This window comes from Stegostoma tigrinum, chromosome 15 (genome assembly GCF_030684315.1).
Source record: "Stegostoma tigrinum isolate sSteTig4 chromosome 15, sSteTig4.hap1, whole genome shotgun sequence".
Lineage (NCBI taxonomy): Eukaryota > Metazoa > Chordata > Chondrichthyes > Orectolobiformes > Stegostomatidae > Stegostoma > Stegostoma tigrinum.
In genome coordinates this window covers 27,936,622-27,957,708 of record NC_081368.1, presented here as the reverse complement: position 1 = coordinate 27,957,708, position 21,087 = coordinate 27,936,622, and the positions used below count along the sequence as shown (strand labels likewise).

Here is a 21,087-nt window from a genome sequence, read left to right as displayed (position 1 = left end):
CCCCAACCCGCTGCCTGTCCATGCTCCGCACGAGCCTCCAACCTGCTGCCTGTCCCCACTGTGCACGAGCCTCCAGCCCACTGCCTGTCACCACTCCGCACAAGCCTCCAGACCGTTGCCTGTCCCCGCTCCACACGAGCCTCCAGCCCACGGCCCACTGGCTGTTAACCTGGTCCAAATCAGGGAGCCGTGACTGACAGATATAAACAAGAGTATCAACGGTTCTGCTGACTCTGAGAGCTATCTCTGAGAAAGCCAGGCCTGCCTGCATACATTGAGGATGATTGGTGACAGGATAGTTACCTCTGTGGAGTTATTTCACCCCTCTTAATATTTTAGCCCAATCTTTTGGAAATCTTGCAAAGTACAGAATGGGCCTCTAAGTCCATTGTGTTTTTTATCTGTAGTGTTTTGTAGGTTCTAGAGTATCATTGACACAGTCCACATGATGTGGTATTAATTAAAAACAAAACATAATATGCCGGATTTTCCAAGGAGTATCAGTTACAGTCAGATTTCCTCTCGACTCCTACTATTTCCTATGAGGCCAGAGTCATGCGTTTCTGGCTGGCGATTCTGATCAAGATTCCTTCAGAAATGCTGGTACATTTAAATCTAACAGTCCTTAGAAATGCAGTATAGTCAGGAGGTATCAAGGTGTTCCATCTTTGTTTTGGCAATGGTTGTTCTGTACTGTGAAGTTTAAATGTCCAGGAGCACAGATGGGCACTTTTAGCTCCTATACAATGGTAAGTATGTAAGATAAGTGTGGAGCTAAGGTGCCAGGCTACCCGGTGATAATGTGCCATGTGGATAATGTGCCAGCATCTCAGGTGAGTAGGGTGCCAAGTGGGTAAATTTCCAGTTGGGTAGGCTGGCAGAGCATAAGCTGGGTAAGTTACAAAGTCAAAAGGGAGGAATTGTTTAGATTAGGCCCAACAAAATACCTCTGAGTGAGTTTTAACCCCACTGTGAAGCCCCTCTGATGCTGCCTGGCCTACTGTGTTCACCCAGATCTACACCTTGTTATTTCTGGAAAGAGTGGTGTTGGGTCTGATTGTAAGTGTTTGAAGGGCCCAGGAGAAGTGGAGACTAGTGTCAGGTCCCAGGGAAAAGGGTCTGGGTTAGTTCGGGCAGTGTGGGTATTGTTGAATCAGGGTCTGAGCAATGTAAACAGTCTGTGGGGCTATTGTTCAGGGTAAATGATGAGTTAAAGGGTGCCAGTTTAAAATCTACCCGGAAGTTGGATTGGATTTTTAATCTTCTAACATTTCATGGGTAACTATTAACTTATGAGTACATTAAGAAGGGTTCCGGACACAGGGGAATTTCTTATTAGAATCTTCAATTTTCTCGGAAATTCTCTTGGATTCTGCTATAATGGGGATTCTGCAGAGTCTTGCCTGCAAATCCTATCTGGGGCCTCAAAGCCTGTATGTGGCCTTTGGAAAATCTAGACAATTAGGTCAACAAATGATGGACTCCCATCCTGAGTTTATGAAGTTGCTTCTTTTGTCCTTTGGGGAAATGACAAGGAAAATTAGGCAGGCCCTAAATGGTGGGTATACAACAACATGAATAAAGAGACCTGTCAACTCATCCACTTTCAATTTTACTGAAAGCCTCCACCATTCACTCTATCCTATCAAGACCACCTTTCTCCTCACTGAAAATCAAGCTGCAATGAGCAGATAAACTCAGCTGTAGGCTGTGAAAACTAAGTGAATGTTCAATTCAATCATATGTGTTCAAGTATTTCTAGCAAAACCCCTGACACTTCTGTTGGTGCAGCAATTCATTTGAATGTTACTTGAGCAATGCAGTGACTGTACTGTCAGAACTGTCTGTGTAGTGATGCTTGGCCTTATGGAAATTTTAAATGAACAGTTTGTTATCCTATTGATTCACATATATATAGGATATTTTCAATTGCTTGAACAATGTGAATGTCAACACAAAAACTCTGCATCAGGAATATTTTAATGTATTCAATAAGAAAATTATCTTAGAAATGCACAAGTAACTAGACGTAATTAGTCAATCTCATCAGACTAATAGATTTTGCTTTCTTCTAAGCTTAAAATTGAATGCAAATAAATTCAGTCAGCAGCTGATGTAACATTGTGCCATCATACCTCTACAATGGCCTCAAAGAACAGGAAAGTGTAGGAGAAAGGATGGTCCTGAAGAGAGACACACCACTGAGCATGTAGCAGAGAGAATGACACAGAGTTTGTCACATAATGGTGAGAGTGAGAGAGAGGATTGTCCGGAGACTGGGAACTTTCTGAGGCAGAGACTGCCAGACTTATGGGAGACACCACTGCTCTGGCAGTGAATAAATTGAGGGCGAGGATGAGGCTCAGGGCCTTCACTCTCTTTTTTTGGAGCAGAGACATCCAGACCTGCAGGAGATACCTCTACTCTGGGCTATTTGGCAACTGTGCTCACTTTACCAAACATCCAATAGCGACACTACTGGAAAATGTTAAGATGTTTGGTTGGTGCAAAGCTGCTGTTAAGGGTAAGTTTAAATTGATTAAAAATTGCCTTTACCATGATGAATTACCTGTTTGAATTCCCATAAGAAAGGCTACTAAAAAAGAAGTAAATTACAATAAGACTTTTAGTAAATCTGAAGGAGAGTAAAAGTTGACACAATTTAAGTAAAGTTACTAACAAATCTTATTTTATAGTAATATTATACTTATTCCATGGGTAACAAATAGTTTTTCGAAGTTACAGGATGGTAGATCAGCTGATTTAAATGGAGTGTGCATCTTGTAGTATGTGTGAGGGTATGGGCAAACATGTGTTCCAGGTAAAAGCATCTGTAGCAAATGTCAACAGATGCATAAGTTTGAACTTCAGATATATGAGCAATGCTGAAGTGTCAGTTGTGCATCCACATAATAAAGGACATGTAGGTCCCTTTGTACACCTATAATTTCAAATTCTTAACATTTAAGAAATACTCTGCAATCTGTTGCTCCTACTAAAGAGGATAATGCATATGTATAGCACGTTTCAGGAAAGTTGTCACTCTACATCTAAGAAGCATGTAGGCTGAGGGGGGATTGTTAACCACCAGACAGTCCTGGGCAGGTGGTGTAGGAATACCTTGATAAAATACAGCTTGCTAATTGTTGCAAAAGAACCTTTAGAGATAAGTGACAATAAATGTGATAGAGTTATACATTGTGTTTGAAAGTGAGGTGGTCATTTTAACCTGAAACAAGGATGTTAAATTTGAATGATGGAAATTATGAAGGCATGAGTCACAAATTGGTTGAGGTGAATTGGGAAAATGCACTGCAAAAGGCATGACTGTCCATGGGCAATGCATAGTCTCTAAAGAATCATCTCATGACTTGTAGCAATTATTCATTCATTCAAAATACAAACATTCAAAAAAAATCAGCCAATTATTCATGACAAAAAAAGTTAAGGATTAAACAAAATTTTTTAAAAAGTCATATAAAGTTACCAGAAATATTAGTAAATCTTAAGAATACAATATTTTAGAATACAGCAAAGGAGGGGTAAGAAATCAAGGAAAGACAGAATAAATTATGAACGCATTTTAACAATAAATGTAAAAATAGATTCTAAAAGTTTCTAGCGGTATGTAAAAAGGGACATTTAGCTAAGTCAAATGTGAGCCCATTACAGATAGAGTCCAGAGAATTTATGATAGGGAATAGAGAAATGAGAGAAAAATCAAATGATTGCTTTTGCCTGTTTTTACTGAAGAAGATGTAAGAAACCTCCCAGAATTGAAATCCAAATGAATAGGGAGAATGAGAAGTTGATGTAAATTAGTATTAGTAAGAAGTTTGTACTGGGGAAATGAGGAGACTCAGAGTCGATAAGTCCCCAAGATCTCATTGTCTCTACCACATAATGTTGAAGGCCCTGACTCTAGAAATAATAAATGCATTGGTGATTATCTTCAAAAATTCTATAGGTTCTGAAACGATTCCTTCAGATTCTAAATTAGAAAGAGTCACCTCAATTTTTAAGAAAGGAGTGAGGAAGAAAATAGGGAACTACAGACCTTTTAATCTTACATCAGTGTGGAAAATGCTAGAATCTATTATAAAGGATAAGATGAATGGACACTTAAATAATGTTGATCTGTTTGGGTCGTCAACATGGATTTATGAATGGAAAAATGTGCTTGATGAACTTGTTGGAATTATTTGAGGATGAAGTGTAAGATTGATAAAAGAGATTGAATGGACAGAGTCTACTTGAATTATCAAAATTCTTTTGGTAAGATCCCCCACGTGGAGTTAGTTAGCAAAGTTAATGCACGTGGGATGACTATGTAATATTTCCATATTTGTGGATGATACAAAACTAAGTGTGAATGTATTGTGTGAGGAAGGTGTGAAGTGGTTTCAGGAGGATAAGAACAGGCTGGCTGAGTGAGCGACACCATGGAAATTAACATGAGAAAATGTTTTCTTTAGTGAGAGCAACAGATTGCAGAGTATTTATTAAATGTTAAGAATTTGAAATTATAGATGTACAAAGGGACCCACATGTCCTTTTTGAGAAGAAACTGAAAGCTAACATGCAGGTGCATGTTATCTTTTACTTAAAGAGGATTTCAGCGCAGGAATTATGAAGCTTTACTTCACTTGTATAGAAACTTGCTGAGAAAATATCTGGTGTCCTGTGTGCAGTTTTAGTTTCCTTATCTCATGAAGAATATGATTGCCATACAGAATGTGTAACCAATGTTCACCAAACTTGTTCCTGAATGGTGGAACTGTACTATGTAGAGACTTTGGACAATTTGGGGCTGTATTCTCCCTATGCTTGAAAAAAGAGAGGTGATTTCATTGAAACCTACAAAATACTTTGAGATGGAAGGAATTGACACAAGTAAGATATTTCCCCTGGTTGAGGAGTCTATAAATGGAGTACATAATTTTAAAATAAGTGGAATGCAATTTATGACCAAGATATGGAGAGATTATTTTACTGTGAGGATGGAGAACCTTTGGAATTTTCAACCCAGAGTAAGTAACTTCAGTCTTTGTGCAAATTGAGTAACAAAATTGATGGATTTCTGATTACCAATGCCATAAAGGGTCATGGTGATCATATGGGTAAAAGGCATTGAAGTGTTCCATCAGCCAAAATTATATAAACGATGGTGCAGGTATAATCCTATTGATGTTCCTGTGAACATTTCTAGGCCCTCCTTCCAACATAACTGACATACATATTGCTAAGAAGCACAGAATAGTCAGAATGGAAATATAGATATAATCAAGTTAGGGAAGAAAGTCACATACAGATTCTCTAAATATATGTTGAATTCTAAACCTGTTTCACCTGAAATCAGCAGCTGGCTTTGAGTCACCATGTGTGATTATTTTACAGTAATACATCAATGATCTTTGCCAGTATCACTGTACATCTGAATCTGCAGTTCCTATTATCCTTGATAATACCCTTACTGTTTAATTACACATTGCAGCATATAATATATTTAAGGGGAAGATACATGAGAGACAAAAAAAGTGAGTGATTTATTGATGGAATTAAATGTAATACAGTGAGTGGAGGGTCATATGTAGCGTAAAGAACAGTAAGGCCAAGTGGGCTGATTGGTCTCTTACTGAGCTGTCCTTTCAATGTCATTTTGACATAATTCTCAACAAACAATGTATGAGAAGATTGTACTTGATAAAATCCTGGATTTATTTCAAAATTTAACCTTTCTTAAATATCTGTTACTTTCTGCAGCTCTGCAAAACCTTAATTATAACAGATGAAAATATTTAGAGTAGTGTCAAGCATTTCAACTATGAGGAAAAAAAATTGTAATGACTGATTGCTGTTAAACTAACGTCCATCTCTACTGTATGAAGAAGAATATAACTGGGTATAAATGTCTATGTACAGGTTTATGGAAGTATTAATCTATTATTCAAATGATATAATGACTATATTTTATGACATACATGTTAATTATGCATGGCAATGCTGTCATGGTGTCATTAAGCAGCTATGATTTGTTTTTATGAGTAATTCCAAAGTCTTTTAAAAATTACTTGCTAATTTAAATGTGAAGTGCCAGCTAATGCCATTGAAAGGCACACCTCATTATAAATTTCATCTTACAGAAAGTTGAGAGAAAAGTATTGTTGTCGTTGGTTTTCAATAAAGTAATTGTTATTGAACAGTATGTTTATGAATGATTTGGCCAAATGAAAGAAGGATAGCAATAAGTGCTTCAGAAAGCTTTTCACGGTTCATCTGCATTGCATCATTTTTTTCTGCTGACAGTTACATTAACACAAGAACTACAAAAGAAAGGTTATGAACAGTGCTTATAGTCGGTGTTAAAGAAAATATTTCAATGTTATAGCACAACAAGGACAAGTGGAAAGGAGGTAAAAATTATAAATCATAAGAGATTGAGACTTGTTCAATGGCCCTTCAGGGAAAAAACAGGCAGTGATCTCAAGCACACAAACTGAAAAGTCCTAAGTTCAATCTTTATCATTAATCGATCTGAGTTGTTAGAGGAATTGTTGCATAACTGGTCCTGTTCAAAGTGAGCTTTGATTATTAGGCATTTCGACTCTTCATTGCTGTTGTGTGTGGCTTTCAAGTTAGTCTGTATACCAATAAGGACAGGATGGGCTTAGCTATGATTTCCCCCTTGAATAGTATGTTAACTTATGCTTAGGCTTGTTATAAAATAAAGCTGACTTAGATGAAGCGTCTCCTGTACCCAGCTTCCTAGTCATTGGGTTAATTTTTCATTCATAACAGGGAAGGGACTGTTAAGACAACACATCATTACTCTAGATTGCCTAAGGACATATTGAGCTTTTAATTACAACATGCATTTTTAAAAAGATGGCATAGAGCCAAGAAAACGAGAGCATGTAAATTTTGATCAATGTAAATCAGTGACTGGCTGAAAAGCATGTGTGGATTATCCACAGTTGTCAGAGAAACTCTGGAATGTTACACCATGCAAGATGACCAAGCAGCTTCAAAGGGCCAGGCTTCAGTAGCAGTCTAATTATGGTCTCTCAGCAGCAACAAAGCGTGAGAGTTATATTCCTGAATGTTGATGTGAAATGAAAGATAGGTTTATATTTTACTCTTCCAGAAATATAAAATTAGGGCATTAAAAACCAGCTCCAAACCTCGTGATAATAAAATGTGAGGCTGGATGAACACAGCAGGACAAGCAGCATCTCAGGAGCACAAAAGCTGACGTTTCGGGCCTAGACCCTTCATCACCCTCTCTGATGAAGGGTCTGGGCCGAAACGTCAGCTTTTGTGCTCCTGAGATGCTGCTTGGCCTGCTGTGTTCATCCAGCCTCACATTTTATTATCTTGGAATTCTCCAGCATCTGCAGTTCCCATTATCTCCAAACCTCGTGAATGTGCTAGTGGCCTGACACACTAACATATGGACCTCGTGTGCGGTGAAGGTCACAGCCTGAAGACAGCTGATAAATACCCATGCACTGCAGATAAAAAGATTCTACATCTGGATGCTGCATGTAAGAGGTCATTGAAAGGAAGCTGGATGCAAGGATTCTGCTGGGCTACAAAAACAAACATCATGAAATCAACTGCTGACCTAACAACATTTGTGCTACCGGAATCATCTAACATAATAGCCAATAGATAGTACACACTGCTGCTACTGAGCGTCAGTGGTGGAGGGAGTGGATGCTTGTGGATGTGGTGCCAATCAAGCAGGCTGCTCTGTCCTGGATGGTGTCAGACTTCTTGGGTGTTGCTGGAGTTGCACTTATCCAGGCAAGTGGGGAGTATTCCATCACTCGTCTGACCTGTGCCTTGTGAACAGGCTTTGGGGAGTCAGGAGGTGAGCTCCTTGCTGCAGTATTCTGAGCCTCTAATCTGCTCTTGGAGTCATTGTATTTATATGTCTAGTTCAGTTTCTGTTCAATGGTAACATTGGTATCTTCCATTACTTTCTGGATGATCAAGAGTAGACTGATGGGTGATAATTGGCCAGGTTGGATTTGTATCAGAGATAATGGGAACTGCAGATGCTGGAGAATCCAAGATAATAAAGTATGAAGCTGGATGAACACAGCAGGCCAAGCAGCATCTCAGGAGCACAAAAGCTGACGTTTCGGACCTAGAGGCTCTGATGACGGGTCCAGGCCCGAAACGTCAGCTTTTGTGCTCCTGAGATGCTGCTTGGCCTGCTGTGTTCATCCAGCTTCACACTTTATTATCTCAGGTTGGATCTGTCCTTTTTTGTGTACAGAAAATACCTGGGCAATTTTTCACATTGTTGAATAGATGCCAATATTGTAATAGAGGAGCAGCAAGTTCTGGAGCACAAGTCTTCAGTACTATTGTCAGAATACTGCCAGGGCCCATAACCTTTGCAATATCCAGTGCCTCCAACCATTTCTTGATATCACATGAAATAAATCAAATTGGATACAGACTGGTATCTGTAATGCTGAGGACCACTGGAGAAGGCCAAGATGGATCATCTACTTGGCACTGTGTCTGCTTCAGCCTTTTAATTTGCGCTGAAGTGCTGGACTCTCATTCCTTGAGGATGGGAATATTTGTGGAGCCTCTTCCTCCAAAGAGTAGTTTAATTGTCTACCACCATTCACAATGGGATGTGGCAGGGCTGCAGAACTTAGTTCTGATGTTTGCTGTGGGGCCACTTAGCTCGATCCATCACCTGTTTATGCTGTTTGCTATGCAATTAGGCTTGATTATTAGCTTCACTAGGTTGACGCCTGAAGACAAAATTAGCCAAAGGGTGAAAATTGAATATATAAAAGAATATATGTAAGTTTTGATTTAATCCAAAAGGACTTTTCACCTTCACAAAAATTACATTGAAAAGAGGGTTAGTGCAATAGCTGTAGTTTGTTTTGTGCCTGTATAGCGCCTGTTTCATGCCAACAATTCTTTTGTTTTGTACATTTCTAACAATGTCAGAAAGTTATATTTAAAGCAAAAATGACACACTGGCATAAAATTGCTCTTAACCCCAGTCACAGACATTGTAGGGATGGACCAAGTTATTGTCAGCATCTGATGCAGTATATCACTATTTCCAGACACCTCCGAACATGGCATTTATAGCTGAAGTGTCTAGAAGATAAAGGACCACTTTTTTTGGCCATTTATATAAATAATTTAGATGAGAATTTAGGAGGCATGGTTAGTAAGTTTGCAGATGACACCAAAATTGGTGGTTTAATAGACAGTGACAAAGACTATCTAAGATTACAAAGTGATCTTGCTCAATAGTATCAATGGACTGAGGAGTGGCAGATGGAGTTACATTTGGATAAATGTGAGGTATTGTATTTTGGTAAAACAAACAAGGGTACGGCTTATACCATTAATAGTCTGGCCCTGGGTAAAGTTGTAGAACAGAGAGACCTAAGGATTCAGGTACATAATTCTTTGACATTTGTGTCAGAGGTAAACAGGGTGGTTAAGAAAACTTGTAGCACACTTGTCTTCATTGATCAAAACTGGGGTTCAAAACTAGGTGGTAAAATGTGAGGCTGGATGAACACAGCAGGCCAAGTAGCATCTCAGGAGCGCAAAAGCTGACGTTTCGGGCTTAGACCCTTCATCAGAGAGGGGCATGGGGAGAGGGAACTGGAATAAATAGGAAGAGAGGGGGAGGCGGACCGAAGATGGAGAGTAAAGAAGATAGGTGGAGAGAGTATAGGTGGGGAGGTAGGGAGGGGATAGGTCAGTCCAGGGAAGACGGACAGGTCAAGGAGGTGGGATGAGGTTAGTAGGTAGATGGGGGTGGGGCTTGGGGTGGGAGGAAGGGATGGGTGAGAGGAAGAACCGGTTAGGGAGGCAGAGACAGGTTGGACTGGTTTTGGGATGCAGTGGGTGGGGGGGAAAAGCTGGGCTGGTTGTGTGGTGCAGTGGGGGGAGGGGACGAACTAGGCTGGTTTAGGGATGCAGTAGGGGAAGGGGAGATTTTGAAACTGGTATCAATGTGGACTTCACCAGTTTCAAAATCTCCCCTTCCCCTACTGCATATCAATGTGGACTTCACCAGTTTCAAAATCTCCCCTTCCATTCAAGAGTCATTAAACCTTCTGATTCATCCCCGACAAGTACACACACTCCCATGCTATTCTTCTTCTGTGTTCATTACCCAGGCAACCATGGGGTAAAGAGGCCATGACACTTAGGTGCAGTGCTTTCATTGTTGGGATGTTTGGCCTTGAAAATGGCTTATCATGATATGCTAAGTTTGTCTTAACATGGCCAAAATTTATGAAAATTCTTAGGAACCTCTTTACTACTGTCTTGCCATCCTAGGATAATGGTCTTTTGGTCATCTTTGGCATTTACTGCTTGCACTGTTTATTCTTGCTGTAAGGAACCTCTAACAGATGTACCTTCAACAGTGATCAGTGATTTGATTGTTGTCAAATGTGGTTTTTCCACCACAGTGGATATAATTTGAAACTCATTAATTATGTCTACACTGGGACTATGCTTACTGGTGGTCCTGCCACTGGTGAGTCATTGGTACAGATCAGTTGGAAGATTTTGGGTAGTTAAGATATGTATGAGTATTGGCAAGGCAGTGAGATTGTGCAGATGAACAGAATTGATGCACCCTAAGAGCTTGAGAGATGATCTCCAAATAATTGTACCACGTAGTGCTATTTGCTGAGGTGCATGTCCTTCAGGATGAGTAATGGTAATAAGTTTGCACGAGATCTGATGTACATTTTAGCTTTTAGGGTATGTTGAATTGCTTTTTCAAGACGTGTTGTGTTAATAGTGACTCGCCGTGAAAAAGGGAAGTGTTCGAAAAGCTTGTGATTTCAAATAAACCTGTTGGACTGTAACCTGGTGTTGTGTGACTCTTGACCATGTTAATAGTCGTAGAAGCTTCTGATTAACCTATACCATTGACATAACTTTTGAAGTTGTTTTTTTCCTTTGCTTCATTACAGGTATGAGAGCATCTCTGGCTAGGCCAGAATTGATTGTCTATCACTAATTGCCCAGAGGGCACTTAAGAGTCAACCATAGTGCAATGGGTCTGGAGTCACATGTAGACTGAGTAAGGATGGCAGTTTTCCTCCCTAAAGGGAGGGAGGGAAACTCCCCTCCTCTCCTTCAGGGAGGAAAACTGACATCCTTACCTGGATGTTAGTGAACCAGATGGGTCTTTCCAACAATCGACAATGGATTCATGGTCACCATTAGATTCTTAATTCCAGATATTTTTATTGAATTCAAATTCCACCATCTGCTGTAGTGGGATTTGAACTCAGAATGTTATCTGGGGTCTCTGGATTAACATTCCTGTGATAATACCTCTAGGCCATCGCCTCCCCTCATTTAGTGGCTATGATAAAGGTTAATGATATGAAAAGCTTGATCATCTTCTCAGTTGACTGTGCACCCCAACAATGTGCTTCTATTTGCATACATTCTGAAGACGTCCCTTGCTATTATGATGTAGTACCAACTTGATGGTGACCAGTGTTCTCTCCTAAGGATTGACAGAGCCTTTAGAACCAGATTTCCTGCGTATGTGTGCCCAATGTCCTTTTGTACAACATCATTGCTTGGTGGCTCAGTGATTAGTACTGCTGCCACACAGCAACAGGGGCCTGGGTTTGATTTTAGCCTTGAGTGACTGTCTGTGTGGAGTTTATGTGTTCGCTCTATGTTTCCATGGATTTCCTCTGAGTGCTTTGTTTTCTTCCCTCAGTCCAAAGATGTGCAGGTCAGGTGGATTGACATTGCTAAATTGACTCATAGTGTCCTGGATTGTGCAGGCTAGGTGCGTTCATAATGATAAATGCAGGGTTACAGAGATAGGGTGGGGTGTAGGGGGGACCTTCTTTGGAGAGTCAATGAAGGCGCGATAAACTGAATGGTTTCAATCTGCACTGTAGGTATTCTATGAAGAAAAGTGTGGGTATCTTTTACAGATCTTACTAGTTCAGTTTCCTTTGCTGACCATAGCAATAGTGTTGATATACTTGAAACATAGAATTGTTGCAGCTTCACACTGTGACTTCTTGCTTGTCTCCATCTTCGAGCAATGTGTTAATGATCAACCCTTTTGTCTTGCCCAGAAAATATTTGCTGAAGGTTATAATTGGTGATGATTTTGATATGCCTCTGAAAGTTCTTCTTCAGAGAAATCAGACTCACATCCTTAGCTGCATCACCTCACAATAAATTAGTTAATAGACTCACGGGTTTAAACTATAAAATGAGATGGATTTTGTCAAACTTGAAGTTAATTCTTGTCTCAAGCTGATTTTTTGCATCTGGATCCTTTTCTGGATTTTTCCAGTCTTCCATGGAAACGCCAGATGTTTTAATTCTGCAAAGTACCTCCTTGCTAATAGCAAGTAAGAGTTCCATAGATCTCTTCTAAGAATTAATTATCATCTGATCTGTGAAATAAACCTGCATATGTTGCTTGAATACATATTTCAGTGACAGCGTTAATCCATAATTCACTGTTCTCCTTTCATTTTCAGTGAAGATCTGTTGTAATTTTATTCAAGTGTAGTGCAGGGCTTGATTTCTTTTTTTTATTTTTTAAACTTCTTTTGCAGCGCTGTTCTTTTATTTCCTTATCTTTTGCTTCTGTTTCACGTTTCTCATAATTGGTTTTAATAACTTGCAAACTTTTTTTTCATGTGCGCAAGCTTGTAGTAGCAGATTTCAGCCAATAGATGGCATTTGTGCTGGTTTGGAAATTGTGACATCATGCGAGACCCCTCTGCCTTGTCAGTGAATCGATGGGATAAAATAGCAGAAGCAACTGACCTCTGTGCAAAGGTAAATTTTCTTAATTTGTAAAACAGCTTTTGGAGTTCTAATGGCTGTAGATTGCTTGGTAGAACTTTGCATGTAAGCTGACAGTAAACTTTGGTGGCTTTTGTTTTTTAACTTGTAATGCCTGCAATAAGTCTTTTTACTTTTAAAAAGAAACTTTTGTATCAGAAAGCAAGTTGTCAGATTTTTTTTAAAGATACAAGGCTTCTGGCTTAATAAAACTTACATTTCATTGCAAAGGAAAGTATCTCTATCTTTTGGGTATGTACCTGTACAGATCATCTGGTCACAGAAATTAGTGCTGTTTATTTTTCAAACACTTTGATGACGAGGCTTGTCAGATAGCTGATCCTCAGTGAGCTTTCCAAGTGTCTCCTACCAAGAACCTGTACAGTTCTATCATCAGTCACCACTGCTTACCATGCTCCTTACCTGTTGTGACCCTGATCTGCCATTTTGATGTGGGCCTCTGCCTTGAACAGGGCATTTGTATCTGATGAAAAGCTTATGCTAGCTTCCATTGCATTAGAGCTAGATGTAGGTAACAGGGTATTAAAAGATTCAATAGGCATTTTTTAGAAATGTTGATATATACAACATATTATAGTCACAGACACTTCAGTGTCTGGACTAATTATAACCTATTCAGTTACAAACAGAAGCATGCTTGCAACAGCATATCAGTATCATGCAGACCCAGTTAAAATGGAATTTGAAACCTTTATTAGCTCGGTTCAAACACCATGACATGGTGATGATATTGTGAGTTTGTCTCTTAAAGCTGTACTGTGTACGAGTATGAGACAGAACAAATCACTTGTCCTTTCAACTCTTTCAATGAACATTCATTATTTGGGCTACGTATCTATCTGCTACCTGTCATTGTTACATATCGGGATTTAAAGTCATACTGCCACAGGAGTCCCAAGGGAAAATGTGTTAAAATGCTACCATTGAACTGAATTTAACTGTTGAAAGTTACATTCACAATACTGTTGAAATTTAAAGTTATTGAGAAGATTTGTAGTTTGGGTTACAGACGAGGTTGTAGACTTGCTGGCTGAGATGACATTTCGTCACCTTTCTAGGGAACTTCATCAGCACACCTCCAGTGAAGAGTTGGTGTTCTGCGCCACTTGGTATTTATGTGTTTCCATTTGCTGGGGTGGTTGGCATCACTTCCAATTTTGTTTTTCAGTGGTTTCTACATCGGGTCCAGTTCAATGTTTTTGTATATGGAGTTCTGGTTGGAATGCCAGGACTCCAGGGATTCCCTGGCATGTGTCTGTTTGACTTGTGCCATTATGGATGTGTTGTCCCAGTTTAATTCTTGTCTTTCTTGTGTTTATTGAGACCAGTGAGAATTGGTCGTGCCTCTTGCTGGCTAGTTGGTGTTCATGTATCCTTTTTGTCAGTTTTCTTCCAGACTGGCCCGTGTAATAGTTCTCACTATCCTTGCTTGCTATTTTGTATATTACATTAGTTGTTTTGGTTGTGGATGTGGGATCCTTTATGTTCATCAGTAGCTTTCGCAGGGTGATTGTTGGTTTGTGGTCTACTCTGTTACCTAGGGGTTTGAGTAGTCTTGTGGTCTACTCTGATATGTCTCTGATGTATGGGAAGGTGATTAGTGTGTCTGGCCGTGTTATGTCTTCTTGTTGTGGTCTGTCGCGGAGGTAACAGCGGATTGTGCTTTTTGCGTATCCATTCCTTTTAAAAACTCCATTCAATCACTCCTGTTCTGCTTTGTGCAATTCCAGATCACTGCAGGATGTTGTGGCTCATTTGAATAATGTCCTGATGAAGGCCTGTTTATGGGTGTTGGAGTGGTTGCTGGTGTAATTAGGTATCTGGTCTGTATGAATGGTCTTTCTGTATACGCTGGTCTGGAATTCCCTGTTGTTCTTACATTCCACCATTACATCTAGAATGGGTAGTTGGCTATTATTCTCTTCTTTTGTGAACTTTATTTCCATGAGGATGTTATTTATGTGTTGGTAGATGTCGTCTAGTCTTGAGTTAAGAACATTGCAGACCAACCACTTACAGACACTGAGAAGACCCCCTGTCCTAGTGCACAGACTGAATTATATCTACAGAGGCACAAAAAAAAAGCTGACTTCCTGGCTGTGCTGGAATTGACATGAAGAGCAACGGACTCATAGAGGAAATACAACAGACCATCAGATAGATGATAGTCCCAACATTTAGCGGAAAAGGTTAAGTGGAACACATTTAACACAGAAGAGAAGAAAGCCCCGGAGAGACTCAAGAAAGGCAAAAATATCATAATCTTGCCAGCGGACAAAGGACACATGACAGTAATCTTCAATAGAGCCCAACACATCAAGAAAGCTGACATTACTAGCAGATACTGACACCTACCAATAGATGGCGATAGACCCAACGCCACAGTTGGGGTCAGAGATAATGCTGGAGAATCCACGATAATAAAGTGTGGGGCTGGATGAACACAGCAAGCCAAGCAGCATCTTAGGAGCATAAAAGCCGACGTTTCAGGCCTCGACCCTTCATCAGTCTAGGCCTGAAACGTCAGCTTTTATGCTCCTAAGATGCTGCTTGGTCTGCTGTGTTCATCCAGCCCCACATTTTGTTACCACAATTAGGGAATCGAATTACCAAACTCAGGAGACATCAGCAGGACAGACTACCAAAAAATGAAGCCAGCGTGATCCTACACACCTGCTTCTATGGACCCCCTCAGGCACACAAGCCAGGGGGCCCCTCAGAACTGTTGCCCTCCTACCGGGTACATCAACATATAGACTAGCCAAAGAACTACAACAGAAACTGAAATACTTAACAGACAATACTACCCAGTCTATCCACTCCTCCCAAGATTTACTCAACGTCATCGAGGAGACCAAGATAGAAGAGGACGAGGTCATGATATCTTTCAACGTAACAACATTATTTAGATCCATAAATATCGACCTATCCAAAGACATAATTGCCACACTGTTGGACAAATCAGGAAGGCAGGCACCTCACAACACCAACAGCATCAACAAGGACAGCCCCCTGAAACTGCTGGATCTGTGCCTCACAACCCACTTCACCTCCAATGGCCATACATTTAAACAAATCAACAGAACACAAATGGGATCCTCAATAACAGGACTGATTGCAGAAAGAGTAATGCAAAGATTAGAATGGACAGCGCTCCCCACTATCCAATCTAAACTCTGGGTCCGCTATGTAGATGATACCTTCATGATTATCAAATGCACAAGACTAGAAGAGACCCACTGACACATAAAATTAGCCAAAGCTGCACAAAATATCATAGAATGTCAATATAAGTTCCATTTGGTGCACATAGGGCTACCTGAACCTTTGCTAATTAAAGCTTTCCATTTGCTGTAGGACTTCCCTTAATCCTCAATATATAACTGTCATCATGGTTGAGGAAAAGACAAGTTTTCCAAGAAGGGCACAAAGAAAGCAGAGAAGACGGCACCAGCAAAGAACAAGTTCCACCATCTACATCAACACTTTGATGAAACAGGTTCACACCAACACCAGCATCTCCTCTGAAGTCATAAGCATCACAAACTCATTTGTCCACAATATCTTCAAGTGCATCACGGCAAATACTTCCCTTCTGGCCCATTGCAACAAACGCAGCAATATCAGCACCCAGGAGATCTAGACGGCTGTGTACAGCTGCTACCTGTGTCAGAGGGGACAATGACAGTAATGAAGAGCTTCATCTCCATGTGAGAAAATACATTATACACTTAACAGTACATTTAACAGGCATACCCCTAAAATAGAATCTGTGTCTGTCTGCTGGATAGAATTAATTGTCACTACCTAACAACTCTAGGGACTGAGTGAGTTATGAAAGTTACAAATCAGTTTACTGGCTTCCAGAACAAAATGCATATCATAAATGTAAATGGATTCCGTCACACATGATACAGTTCAAAGAAGTGTAGGTAGTACTCCTGGTATTGTCAGTAATGTTTATCCCTTGACTAACACAAAACAAGTTATGAATTGTGAAAATGACTGCTGTATAAAATGTTTGAATCCTCAGATGTATTAATTGTGCTTCAGAAGCAATTCATTGGCTGTGACCTGCATAACTGAGCAAGGAGCTGTCCTGAGGATTTTCATTCCTCCTTTATCTCAGTACGCAAAGATCACCCCACCATCTGTGTTTATAATTGGAACTGTTGGTCATAATTAAATTTTAAAAATTGAGTTTATATGACTTCCCAGTATGTTCACGAGGAGTTATACTCAATCTTCCTATTTAAATTGCTTGTAATTTCTGCCAGATTGCTTGAGTTTTGCTTCTCTTTCAGGTAGCACAGCTATTATGATCAGACTGAAGTATGAGGCACCAGTGATCATGGGCAGCTGCACAGACAAAATTACTTCCCTGCTTCTTCAAAAATGGGAAAACAAGACTTTTGCTGTAACTGATGCTCTGACACCAAAGAGGGAGAAGCTGTTAAATCTAACCTTTGTGAGTTTAAGAGGATCAGAGATGAAGTCTTGTTTGTATTTTCTCCACAATCCTAGCCAAAAGCAAGGAAACGCTTTTGAAAAACATAGTCATGTCACCCTGTAGAACGTGTTGCTGGTCTCACATCCAAATTTCAATTTTCCTAGCCTCCTTTCCTGAAATGGGAAGAATCCTGACTCCTTTTTCTGTGCTTTATGCCTGTAAATTACAGCAGAAATGGTAGGCTTAGTAAAGCACACTACTTCCCTGTTTCCACCATGGGTACCACCATTCCCACAGAATGCTAGAAGAAGCTTGTTCATAATCCTCGTGGATGTGGTGGACACACTCCTGAATTCCTTTTTGAAGAGTGAAGAATAGGCAGCATTGTTGTCTTCTCAAGCACCCAACAAAATGCTGAAGAAAGCTCTCAGCCCACTATAAGGCTTATCAGAAATTGTGTACTTTTTTTTAGGATTCTTTTGTATCCATTAAACAATCTCTTTCTCTTTGGATGTTATCGCAATTATGCTGCTGAAGAATTTTCAACTGAAGTTTGAAATATACCCATGACTACAAATTGGATTCAACTTATAACTGAAGAAATAATATTGAACATAATACTAAATGGATGGTTTCGAAATAGCTGCAGATGTTAGATACTTTTTTTCCAGTTATAAATAAAACAAAATCATTTAAATAATTATCATAGTTCCCAAATTACTGTAAAATATGATATGCCATGCTTACAATTTCATTAATAATTCATGTTATTCAATCCAATTTTAATTTGAAAGTTGAAAAAAAAGTGCTAATCATTTCGCAGTATTGCAATTCTAATCTATCTCCTGAGATCATCTTTCTATATCAGTTCAAGAAACTGAGCACCATTAATCATTAAGTAATGATGTGTCAATGAAATGTGTACTGCTGCCCAAGAACCAATGGGGTAGATTTTCAACTTGTCATCTGTGCTCAAATCTGACATTACAGATCACCCGGCCATTAATAAACTGCACAATTTTTATTTCTCTTCTGGAATCGCAGAATTCTGCTACGTACAGATCAATGGTGATCTCATTGAATAGACCATCAGCTTCAAACAATCAATGAGTATGTTTAATGTCACATAGTACTGTACATAGCATGCATCGAAGGATTTGCTGTTTGCTTTATGATAATGTACTGCACTGGGAAACAACACGTTGAGTCACCATTGGTTGAGGATATCAAGTGTGATGTGGAAGATGAGAAAATTCTTCCAAACAATACTTTGTGTTACTTGTGCCAACGCTTTTATTGTTGTCAAGATGCTTATGCACCCAGTACCCATCATAAAATAAAAAAAATTCAGAGCATGGTCCATCATGTCTGTGTCAGTCAATTAACAAGCCACCCAGTGTAATAACACCTTCCTTTGAAGCATGTCAAGGATTTCTGCCTTCTTGGCTTTTCAGGCTGAATTCCAGAACCTATCTTTCTCATAAGCAGTTTGAAGCCAGTCTGCAACATCTTTGTGAATTTACCCTTGTAACCATTCTTTACAAAAAGGTAAACAGAACAATAGCCTGTACTGACTGTACTAATGTATACAGTTCCAACACAACATCTCTCCTCTTATACATAATAATTAATGAACCTGTTCAGAAGTCTGTAGCAGGTTGAACTTGAACCTGGGCTTTTAAATTCCATTTTTGACACCTCAGACACTAAAGCAATCCATGGTCCAAATGTAACAAGACTTGGGCATTAGCCAGGCTAGGGTTTAAAAGTGACAAGTAATGTTTGCACCACACAAATGCCAGGCAATGACAATCTCCAAGAAAAACAATATAACCACTGCCCCCTTGACATTCAAAGTCATGACCATCTCTGAATTCCTTCAGTTACAACATTGTGGGGATTATCATTGACCAAAAATTGAACTGGACGCACTATATCAATACAATGGCAGCCCCAACAACACTGAAGAAGCTTGACACCAGCCAGGACAAAGCTGCCCACTTGATCAGCACCACATCCACAAACACTCAGTCACTCCACCACCAATGCTCAGCAGCAGCAATGTGTACTACCTACAAAATAGGCTGTAGAAATTCACCAAAGATCCACCAGCACGTTCCAAACCCATAACCACTTCCATCTTGAAGGATAAAGGCAGTAGATAGTGAGAATACTAGCCCCTGCAAGTTGCCCTCCAAGCCACTAATCATCCTGACTTTGAAATATATCACCATTCCTTTAGTGTCATTTGTTCAAATTCCTGAAACTCCATCTGTAATAGCATTGTAGGTCTAACTGCAGCACATGGACAGCAACAGTTCAAGAAGGCAGCTCACCACCACCATTTCAACTTGTATAAATAGCTGGCCCAGCCAGCAATCTCTAATGAATTTTTGAAAAAGTTTAAACATGCTTGCTGCATACAAAAGCCCCCTCACTGCAAATGCAGTTTTTGTTTTGAATTAACTTATTCAGACATTTTGTGACATGTTTCTAGCACACGTGCTAGGTGGAAGTTGAACCGAGGCTCTTCCATTTTGCTACATGGGTATTCTCCCTGGCAGTATGGATGTTTTAATCGACTTGTTCAGAAATATTATTATACGTCTTTGAAGTAGGTAGGACTTGAACCCAGGCTTAGCAGCTCACATGTAGGGAGATTACTACCATGCCACATGAGCTACCCAGAACCATATTGGAAACAATTTTCAAGTCACAGAAACACCTGCAAATAATTACTCTTAATTTCCTGTCACTGAGTTAATTTTGTACCCAGCTTATGACATTCCCCAATCCCATGGCTACTTTATTAGTTAGTCTGCTATGTGGGATCCTATCAGCAGCTTTGCAAAATATCCAATTAGATCACAACAATTGCACTGCCCTCATCAAACCTCCCTGTTACTTCCTTAAAACATTCAATCAGGTTTGCCAGACAATTTTTTTTTAACAAACCTATGCTGTATCCCCTTGATTAATAGTCATCATGTTATTACTCTATCCTGCACTCCTTTCATGAAAAAAGGAACACCATTAGCAGTCCTCCAGTTTGTACAACACTTGTATCCAATGAAGATTGGAAAATAATCACTGGAATTTCTGCTATTTTCACCGGGCTTCTTTTAATAGCCTGCACTGTACTTCATCCATCCCTGGTGATTTATCCACTTGCAGGATCCTAATCCCATTTATACTTTTCCCCCAATTTTCATCACTTCCAACGCTTCACACTTCCCCTCCTTAACTACAATTTGCATATCAAACTCTTCTTCCCTGTAGATTGACGCTGTGAAAACGCTCAGACAGCTAATGCAGACTCAATCAGCTGAGTAGTCTCGTTACATAGAGTAACAATTCGGTTTTTCGGTGATTGTGATTATGTGAAATGAATTTGTAAGAAAGGGCTGGGACTCTGTCTCTCTGCCTGCTTCTCACATCATCACAGAAAACAGCTCCTGGCGAAAAAGGAAGTTGGGAACTGAGACTTAAAGATAGTGTCAGATCTTGGAAACAAGTGAACAGAGAGTTAACTTTGACGTCTTGTATAAAATCCTGACACCTCAAAGACTTCAAGGACTGAGTCAACAGTGTGGCCTTGTTTCTCTCTGTCTGTACCTCTTTTTTAAAAAATAAATTATCACTTGTGTTTGTGTGTTTGATGTTGCATTTTTTTTCTCAGATGCCTCTTTCTTTTACACAAGGACACCTTGGTCATTGGCTGTTTCATTTACTAGTCTACATTTTAGTTAAAGCGTGATGGTTGTGTG

General features: G+C 39.7%; 1 long non-coding RNA gene across 1 annotated transcript in view; it reads left to right on the top strand.

Annotated features, from left to right (window-relative positions):
* Positions 1–21,087, top strand: part of LOC132210560 (uncharacterized) — a 137,738-nt gene that overhangs the window by 63,473 nt on the left and 53,178 nt on the right. The window lies entirely within an intron of this gene.